This window comes from Acinonyx jubatus, chromosome B2 (genome assembly GCF_027475565.1).
Source record: "Acinonyx jubatus isolate Ajub_Pintada_27869175 chromosome B2, VMU_Ajub_asm_v1.0, whole genome shotgun sequence".
Lineage (NCBI taxonomy): Eukaryota > Metazoa > Chordata > Mammalia > Carnivora > Felidae > Acinonyx > Acinonyx jubatus.
The window spans coordinates 28157068-28167611 of record NC_069385.1 but is presented as its reverse complement, the minus strand read 5'-3'; the positions used below and the strand labels follow the sequence as shown (position 1 = coordinate 28167611).

The following is a 10544-nucleotide window of genomic DNA, read 5'->3' as shown; positions in this document are numbered from 1 at the left end:
CAATCATGTCTGCAAGAGCAAAATTTGTAATTTTGAGAAAGTCTATTTCTTCAATCTTTTCCTTTATGGTTGTGTTTTGGTGTCTCATCTTCAGAAATCTTTGTGTATTCCAAAGTTGAAAATGTTTTCTAGAAATTTTGTAGTTTTACCTTTTACAATTAAATCCACAATACACTGTAAGTTAGTTTTTATGGATGGTATCAGGAAAAAGTAGAGATTAATTCTTTATCTCAGGCAGCTGTCCTTTATTTCTGTGCTATTTGTTGAAAAGATTTTCAGTCCACGTGAAATTGCTTTGGTCACTTTTTTTTGGAAATCTGTTGACCATATGTGTATGGGTCTATTTCTGGATCTCTATTCTTCTCATTGGTCTATTTATTTTGAGACGAATACCACATTACAAAAAATAAACTTTTTTGTTTTTATTTATGGACTTTTGTACAGAAAATTTGCAAAGGCAGTACAAGGAATTTACATACTTCTTACCCAGTTACATTACCACAGTAAATTTTCTAAACTAAGCGAGTCACACTGGCATATTACTGTTCAGTAAACTTCAGACTGTATTTGGATTTCTCTGATTTTTTTCCATTGCTGTTCCAGGATCCAATGTAGGGTACCATGTTGACATGTTTCCTCAGTCTCCTCTGGTCTGTGATATTTTCTCAATTTTTCTGTGTTTTGCATGACCATGGCGGTCTTAAGGAGTACTGGCCACGTATCCTGTAGAGTGAAAAAATACCTATGGGTAAATATTAATGTGAGAGTTTAGCAGGGTTTCTAGACATGAATTCAATTTCCAAAAAACAATTGCATGTCTACACACCAACTAGTAGAATGTATAAAATTCTAATGAGAGACATCGAAGAATATTTTGCTAGACATAGAAATGTAGATTGTGGTTATGGGTTGAGAAATCAATATCTGTTAAAATTAGGTCATAGATACAATGCAATACCAATGAAAATTTTAACAGATTTTTGTGAAAGGTGATTATAAATGTCTTGACAAGGTGATTATAAAATTCATGTCAAATCTCAAAGGTCCAGAATTAATAAAGACATCTTTCCAAAAGTTCAGATGGGAGGACTTGCCCTTTCACGTGTGAAGAGTTATTATAAAGGTACAGTAAGATCATGCGGTAGAATAAAGGATCAATGAAACAGTCTATGGAGTCCAGCATTTACACACATTTGATAAAAGAGAATATTTTAGATGAGTGGGGAAAGAATGGGATTTTCAGTGGATGGTTCTGGGAAAATTGGTATCAGCGGGTTTGTTTCTTCTGAGAGGGGGAGTAAGGGGGGATCTGTTCCAGGCATCTCCCCTAAGCTTCTGGTGGTTTGCTGGTAATCTTTGGTGTTCCATGGCTTGTAGATACATGACCCCAATCTGTTAACCTTGTGCCACATCACCTACAAAAATAATTTGAGGTGGATTAAAGAAAGAGCTGTTATAGGTTAAATGATGTCCCCTCCCTAGTTCTCAGAAAATGAACTAATTTGGAAATAAAGTTGTTGCAGATGTGAATTAGTTAAGTTCAGATGAGGTCATACGGGAGGAGGATGTGTCTTTAATCCAATATAACCGGCGTCCTTACAAAAAGGAGAAATTTGGATGCAAACATGCACACAGGGAGAAGGCCATATGAACATAAAGGCACAGATTGGGGTCACGCATCTACAAGCCATAGAACACCAGAGATTACCAGTAAACCACCAGAAGTTTAGGGGAGATGCCTGGAAGAGAGTCCCCCTCATTCCCCCTCTCAGAAGAAACAAACCTGCTGATACCTTGATTTTAGACTTCTAGCTTCTGGAACCAAGAGATAATAAGTTGATGTCATTTAACCCACCTTTGTGACGGCAGCACTAACAAACCAATCCAAGAGCTGTGAAGGCAAAGCCAAAAAAGATTTTAGGAGACAGTATAGTAGAGTATCTATATCAACTTAGAGGAGGAAAGCATTTCTTAAGCATAGAAAGCATTAACTATAAACAAAAAAATTGATGTTTGACTACATTAAAATTAAGAATTTCTGCTCATCAAAAGGCAATGAAAGAGAGTTAAGAGACAAGCTACAAATTGTAAGACTATATATGCACCATATGTAGCATAATGTATCATATATATTATATAGAATATATATTATATATACATATATTCTGTATACATATATAATACATATACATATTATATACATATATACATATACATATATTCATATATACATATACATATATTATATACATATATAATACATATACATATTATATATAATATACATGTATGTATACAGAATATATGTATATATATTTCTGGATACTAAACAATTTTCATTTAATTTCAAAGAACACTTTTCACTAAGAGATTTGTGATGTTGTTTTGGTCATTTCTTTTCTATTCTGAGGTTCAGAATTACTGTGGAAAATGGAACACTAGTCCTAGAAGAAACAATGGCTTCCGGTAGGGTTTATAAACACCCACAGAAGTTATGTTCATCAGTACCATACCGAATGGTGGCAATAAAGAAGATGAAAATTCTTGAAAATATTGAATGACCTTGGCATTTATGATCATCAGAAAGTTCTCAATGAAACAACTGTTGGTATAATAAGTCCAGCCGGTGGTTGCACCTGCTGGGAATGCTAATTAGCTAGAGTATGTTAAAAGAAACCAAAGACTCCTCTTTTCTGGTATGGAAAGACAAAGCACAACACTAATAATTTGCTTTAGTCCAAATCCAGAGGTAGTCTGGCTTTACTTGGTAGTAGCATAGTTCCCTCTGCTGGGTAATTTAGGGAATTCAGATTTGAAGACTTTTTTAGGTTGGCACATAGCTCATTGCAGAGTTTTTATTTCAAAAGGAGAGACCAAGATAATACTGAAGAAGAATGAAACTGGACAAGTTACACCAAGATATCAAAGCTTACTGCAAAGCTCTAAATTAGTAACTTAGAATTCATTAAAATTAACAACTGCTGTTCATCAAAAATACTGTTAGAGAGTGAAAGAGCACAAGCAGAAGGTATTTGCAATGTATATGCATGTGGAAAGAATGCAGAAAATATGAATAACCCCTACAGACCGATGAGAAAAAGGTAGACCACCCAATATAAAAAGGGGCAAGTTTTAACAGGTACTTTAACAAAAAAAAAGCGATTGAAATGACAACAGGCCTTTGAACATCAGCCTCATCAGTCATCAGGGCAACACAAACTAAAAGTGCAACGGGATACTAATACCCTCCCAATATGATGGTTAAATGATACCCAGTGTTGGTGAAAAGTTAGAGCAACCAGGACTCTCATATATTGTTGGTGCAAGTGTTAAATTGGTACAGCTACCTTGGTAAACTGTTTAGCAAAACTGCTTCTAAAAAGGACCGGGTTCAGGGATAGATGATCTGTGTAGTTGCACAGGGCCTGAAGCTCAGCAGAGCTCTATTGCATGGCTTAATGCCCTGCTGGCCGCATCTTGAAATTCTGAACGATTTTCTCTTTAAACGTGTTTTTGTTTGTCTGTTTGTGTTTTGCTTTGTTTTGTTTTGTTTTTGGTAAGTGAAGTCTTGTCGCGAGTAGGGACCATGCACCTGAGCAGGGAGGTAGCTATAGCCTGTGGGTCTGCTATTGTTCTTTGCTGCCTCAGTCACCTACAGCATAACACCATGCCCGCGAGCACCAAATTCTGTGCAGCCCATGCCTGAGCGGTCACTCAAAGGAGTACAGGGTGCATGGGTGCTGCTGACATCCCCAAGGAGCCTCGTTTCCACCAGAACCAGAACTTGCCCTGAATGTAGAAAGAAGGCAGTGCTGTTTTCAGAAACATGAAAAACCAAAGAATCCTGTCATATCCTTTCTTACTGATGTCACTTCCCTGCATTAGCCAAACACATATGCAAGAAATAAGAACATGGAAGGAAAGGAAAAGATAGGGCAACCTACAGTTCTTTATCCTTTTAGTCCTTCTTTCTCACCAGTAGGCGGAGGGTAGGAAGTGTTGGTATAATGTGCACATACCAAGAAACAAAATAAATGGTGAAATGGTGAAATCCATGCTAATATCTGAACGTTTTAATTTTTCTTTACTTAAAGTGACATTAAACGGCAAATAAAAGAACACAACAAGTTGAGAGAGATCGTGGAAAAGAGGAAAGAGTTTTATGTTTTAGTACCTCGGATGGCACTTTCCCCTTACCTTTTAAGCAAGAAGCCTTGCATTTTCATTTTGCACTGAGCCCTTCAGATTATGTAGCTGGCCCAGTTTATGAATCAGTAATTTTAATCCTGGAGACGTACTCAACAAAAATGAACGCTTACTTTTGCCAAAAGACACGTATGAAAATGTTAGTAACAGATTTATTCATAATAACCCCAACTGAAAAATAACCCAAAAGTTTACCAACAGTAGAACATATCAACCGCATATGTATATATCTATACTAGAATACTAGCATGCTAACAATACTGGCAATAATACTAGCAATGAAAACAGATTATTGCAACAAACAGCAATATGAGTGAATCTGACAGATGTGATGTTGAACAAAAGAAGTCAGACATAAAAAGAGTATATACTCTGTGATTTCATTTATGAGTTCAAAAAACAGACTAAACTAAATACATGCAGAATGACGGGCAGGATAATGATTACCTTTTGGGGGTTGTGAGAGGGAGGGAAAAAGAGAGACTTCTGGGGAGCTGGGAATGTTTTATATGTTAACCTGGATGGTAGTTAAATTTATGCGTATGTAACATATGTAAAAATTAAGCCAGTTGAACCCTTAAAGATATGTATAAATCACGCCTCAAAAAGAGGGAAAAGGAATAAATTATCTTTCTCAAAATTGTGTCCTTATTATATACCATGATAATTGTGAAACTTTCTGCATTGCGTGCCTGTGAGAGAGAGAGATACAGAGAGACAGACAGACAGAGGTAATGCCCTTAGCTACCACTGGGTGGCCTATTGTTCCTGTTCCTGTTGAGTGCACTTGGGTAAGAGACCTAAGGAAGCATGTATTTGTCTACATTCCCGACTGTTTGCCTTTTCATTGACATAAACTGTTTGTAAGTAGTGGCATTTTGTTATTATAGGGCACTATTTTATTTTAGGTCTGAATTCCTGATTCGAAGATCGCCTGTAATTAACTTTTGCACTCTTCTGTCTAAAGTGTGCAAGTTGAGTTTAGGCTCATAGCTTAGGCGTTCATGTATAATTGCTTTCCTGTATAATTATTTTTATTATACTGATGATCTCATTTTCTTTAAAAAGTTTATTTATGGGGCGCCTGCGTGGCTCAGTCGGTTGAGCGTCCGACTTCGTCTCAGGTCATGATCTCAGGGTTGGTGAGTTCAAGCCCTGCGTCGGGCTCTGTGCAGACAGCTCGCAGCCTGGACCCTACTTCGGATTCTGTGTCTCCCTCTCTCTCTCTGCCCCTCCCCAGCTTGTACTCTGTCTCTCCCTCTCTCAAAAATAAATAAACATTAAAATTTTTTTTTAATGTTTATTTATTTATACTTGAGAGAGAGAGAGCATGAGTGGGGAAGGGGCAGAGAGGGAGACAGAGAATCCCAAGCAGGCTCTGAACTGTCAGCACAGAGCCCAATGAGGGGCTTGAACTCATGAACCAGGAGATCATGACCTGAGCTGAGGTCGGATGCTTAGCCAACTGAGCCACGCAGGCTCCCTGTGATGATCCCATTTTTAATTTTCTCTAGAATCTTGATTTCATATGACAGTTATTTTTATCACTTGCTTTTTTCTATGTTTGGAATGTTCCTCCTCTGACATACACATTATCTGACCCTTAATTTCAGGGTGCTGCTCAAATGTGCTCAGAGAGACCTTGTATGATCACCATGCCAAATAACACCAATCCCCTTGTCAGATTCTATGTTCTTACCTTGTTTCTCTTGTTTCTTTTCCCCCCTCCTTCCTTCCTTCCTTCCCCCCTCCCTCCCTCCCTCCTTCTTCTCTTTCTTTCTTTCTTTCAGCACTTAAGATGACTTGAAATGTCTATATATGTATGTATATTACTGTCTTGTCTTCTCCGGTAAGAATGTAACCTCCAAGAGGGTAAGAATTCTTCTGTTGCTCACTGCTTGGCACCTAGTAGGTACATGATGACCATCTGTTGAAGGAATGACAAAGCTTGGTCTCAAAACCAAGAACAAATATAATTTTGGAATTTTACATTTTCTCATCTGTTGAACGTTAACATCTCTTAAATTTTTGATGCAATTTAAAACATTGCAACTCTGGAGAGATGAATGATTAGGCCGAAAGAAAAACCCCGAAATGAGGAAAGATAAATATGATTGGTAGAACCCGGTTGGTCTGAAATGGGAATCTTCCTGGAGTTTCAGAGGGTTCCGAGGTTGGAAGGACAAAGCAGAAGTGAGCATCTAGGGAGAAGAGTGAGCCTCATCCTCGTGTGCACCGCACGCACGTCAGAAATGCACCCCGCTTGCCACTGGATGTCACTGTTCGCTCACGCTCTGGAGTGGGGTGTCCTCCCTAGTCCCTCTGTGCATGAATATGTAATGTGTTAGTTTACAACCGTGACAGAGGGCACAGCCTCACCTGTGCCGGCTTCCTCAATATGGGACCACTTACTGTTCCTCCATAAAATTGATGTTCGGTTCTGAGCGGCACAGAAAGGTGTAGAAGACGTGAGGGATCTCGAGGGCGGCTCTCCACTCGGGTCTCAGCCTTACAGCCAGGCTCAGGAGCAGGAACGCAGCTGCCAGGAGGAAAAGAAGTGCCATTTATCTTTCATTCAAGAGTGACTGACTCTTCTACAGGCCCAGACTTGGAAGCAAGGACAAGGAGTTATTTGGGTTTCACAACTGGTTTTGATTACATTGGAAGGTAACTCTAAGATCCTTCCATTAAAACAAAACAAAACAGGAAATGACAGGTAGGGCTTAATGAGTAGGTTATGTCAGAACATGACAGTTGCTCTCACTTTGAAAGAACTTCTTAACAGCTCGAGGTTACAGCTTGACTCAAAAATGCATCTTCAGCCAGTCCCATTAAGCTGTTCAACCGAAGACATTACCTGTTTGCCTCCCATACTTATCCACACATAGAAACAATAAAGTAGGCAAGTTGCTACAGCCTTCTGACCCACTGCTTCCCTCCTGCCCCTTTAAGCCTATACTCATATTTATCCTTCATATCAAGGTATAAATATAGGCATTTGCTACACCCCCATTAGGAGTATTTCCTTTAAAACTCACTTATTCAATTTTTCAACAACTATTTATTGAGTACCACCTTCTAAGACTGAGCACTGTTTTAAGAGCTGGGGACACAGCAGTGACAAAGGACATTAAGTCTCTGTTAACAGTGGAGCCCACCTTCTAGTGTCTAAATAGAGATTAAAATCTTAAACTAAAGGGAAATGGCCCAGGTTGTTTCTGTTGACGTCAACCAGTAAGTGGAGATGCGTTGGCCTTCCCATCACCCGAGAGGGTGGTTTGACAGCTCGGTGAGTGAAGAAGGTTCTAGAGAGAATCACCGCATCCCAGCATGGGCCACTCCATCTACCTTCACGAGTGCACGGACTCACTGCACAGGCCTCTTCACAATGTGGGATCACTTACTGTTCCTGCACAAAATTGACTTTGGGTTCTTGAGCAGTGCAGATAGCCTTTCCTCCTGTACATTTTCATTCTCTCCAATCGGTTCACAAATAGCAGAAGAGATTTTTCTTTTTTTAAGGCAAATCTCTTCTTGTAGCTTTCTTGCTTCAAACCCTTCAGTGGTTTATCATCACTCTTAAGATAACAACAGTCTCTATTGTGCTGTGACTTGTCCCCTGCCTTTGCCTCCAGCCTCATCTGGTTCCTTTCTTCCCCTATTTCATTTCCACTCTCTAGAGATTTATTGGCCACTCTCAGTTCCCCTCAGTGCCAGGCACGTTTCTGTACCAAAGGTTCTGTAGATGCTATTTCCTTTGTCTGGAAGGCTCTTTTGTAACCATTCTTCCCCCTCACACACATACCCCTTAGTGTTGGCTTGAACTCCAGTCACTTCTGCAGTGAAGTCTGTCTCCCTCGATGAATCAGGTTTCCCCTATTCCGTAGTCCTGATAACAGTGATGCCCACTGCACCTCTCAGATGCCTGAGCCTGTGCACTGCCTTTCCTGTCATCCTATCCCAGTTCACCGTCGCTGAACCCTTTGACGGTTGACCCATACAATGTACCAGGGTATCAGTTTTCTACTTACCACCCTCGGTGGGGTCCTCATTGCCAGCTGGCCAGTGGGCAATCTATCTCCAAAATCCCATATCAGAGTCTACTTCCCCGAAACCGTTGCTGTAACCAAGTGTCTTTAGTTGGGTCCTCTGGAAAGAGCTCTGAAATGGAGACTTATGGTTGGTTGTTTATTGGTGAATGCACCAAGGATCGACACTGGTGATGGACTGAGGAAAGCAGTCTGGGTAAAGTGGGGCTGAGGTGTGATGTAGTTGTAACAGAAGCTTCAGCCAGCCCCATCAGGGGCTCTGGAGCCGGGAGGGCCCTTTACGGTTGTCGCAATTGAAGCAAGGGCTGCCGGGCTTTGTAACTCTACCTCCGTGAGTCACTGGGGGGGGGAGGGGGGGAGCATCTGCTCCAGAGGGAAGCATAAACTTGGGTAAGGCAGCTTCTTTCAGCCAAGAACAGTTCCCTGGGAAGGACACACCTATGACAGCCAACACCTCTGGCAGCAGAAAAAGGAATATCTCAGTCTGAAGTGTAGATCTGGTTGGTACAGCGTGATATCCATTCTGGCAACGTAGCCAGGCTTTTCACACATGGGGCTTTAAGAAATCATTGATGGGCTCTTTCATTTCTGTGAAACACAAACCTGCTTCCCTGAGCTGATCCTACTTTGTTACTCTCTTTGCTTTTAGAGTCCATCTTCATTGACATATTATCTCTGCCTTTTATTGTTTTGAACCTAGAGCACAAGTTTCCCTGGTAGAAAAGGAAAACTTGACTAGAAAGCTTTCTATATACCAGGCACAGTGCTGGGTACTTCAGGTATGTCCTCTTTTCAAACACTAAGCTTTATTAGTGTTTTCTCCCAAACTCTGTTGAACCCTTAACTACCTCTTTGTTTCCCCATTTTATTTCTGAGATTTTCATAAAGGTGTTCTAAAATTTCGCTTTGAAATGAAAACTTCTAGTGGTAGTGTATATGCTAGATGCAGTAATAAGATGAAAACTAGCCAAAAAGTGGCAAAAGGTATTTTACCATTATATTTAATATATTATGAATTACTTCATCATTTTTTAAGTTGCTAAAACTGATGCATCCTTACTACTTAACATGAACTTTGCCATAGCAAGAACTTTTAATATCTGCCTTATACATTTTTGTATGTACATTATCTGCAGATTTCTGCAAACAATAATTGCAAACAGGAATGGATTTTTAAATGAATGATTCCACAGCTCTCCAGAAGCATGCTAAATCCTATACCGTGCATTCTATAATTCTGAATGGGACATTTATTTCTAGCCCCTTGTAGTCCCAACTGTGTAGTGAAAATTGAAATGTATATCACCTGGATTGCCATAATATTCTTTTGTCTATTGACCTAATATTTTTAAAAACTTTGGATCATTATATATATTTTTTCTTTTTCATTTTTAGAAAGAGAAAGCACATGCAAGCAGGAGAGAGGGGCAGAGGGAGAGAGAGAGAATCTAAACAGGCTCCAGACTCAGTGCGGAGACCTACCCGGGGCTTGATCCTGTGACATGATCCCATGATCCTGAGATCATGACTTGAGCCAAAATCAAGAGTCCCCTAGATGGTTATATGGTGATCTTAGAGTCTGTTCACTATTTTTAGCTGTGTTCCATATGAATCAGCTATTCCAATATTCAGTCTAATGGGATTAGCACAGGATGAGAGGTAGCCCTGGTGACCAGAATCTAGTGTGGGTTCTAGAATGAGCCTCTGTGTTCTCTTATGTGAAAAAGAGCTAATGTTTATATCAGATAGTGCTGTGAGATCAGCTAAGAAAACCTATGTAGAAGAGCTTTGAAAACAGTGAGATTTTAAAATGAAACCATTATTACTAAAAAGAAACATATAAGGAGAAAGAAATGTAAAATACACTAATTGACTGTGTGCTGTGTACCAGGTACTTTATACAGATTATTTCACAACTATGCTAAGGGGCAGGTATTATCATCCCCATTTTAAGGATGAGAACACTGAGACGGAAAGAGCTTAAATAACCTCTTAAAGCCACTGAATAGTAAGTGTCTGAGCCATGATTAACGCTTAGTTTAGGATTCCAAGCCCGCCTTTCGTTAGCTTCACCAAAGTTGGTTTTCAATTAATTGTGTATAATCTGTGCAGATCGGTTTACTACTGTAAGTTTTTCCATCCCTTCTCCCGCCCATCTCTTTCCTAGTCATCTCCAGTAGTGCTCCTTGAAATCTCACGGAGGCAGTGGGTTACGATGTAAAATCTCTTGCTTTGGGCATTGCGGTTTACCTTGTCTCTCATATTTGTTTTAGCTCGAGAAATCTGAAC

At 39.8% G+C, this 10544-nt stretch overlaps 1 long non-coding RNA gene across 2 annotated transcripts; it reads right to left on the bottom strand.

The window, feature by feature from the left end:
* Positions 1-344: 344 nt before the first annotated feature.
* On the bottom strand, positions 345-9917 carry LOC113598666 (uncharacterized). Of its 2 annotated transcripts, none has more exons than XR_008298317.1 (6): positions 9738-9917; positions 8238-8367; positions 6586-6813; positions 5906-6133; positions 1856-1891; positions 345-723 (listed from the first exon to the last, which is right to left on the bottom strand). It is a non-coding gene; the product is annotated as an uncharacterized LOC113598666 (long non-coding RNA). The 2 variants fall into 2 exon arrangements; XR_008298318.1 differs by having other exon boundaries at positions 6619-6813.
* Between the last annotated feature and the right edge of the window lie 627 nt (positions 9918-10544).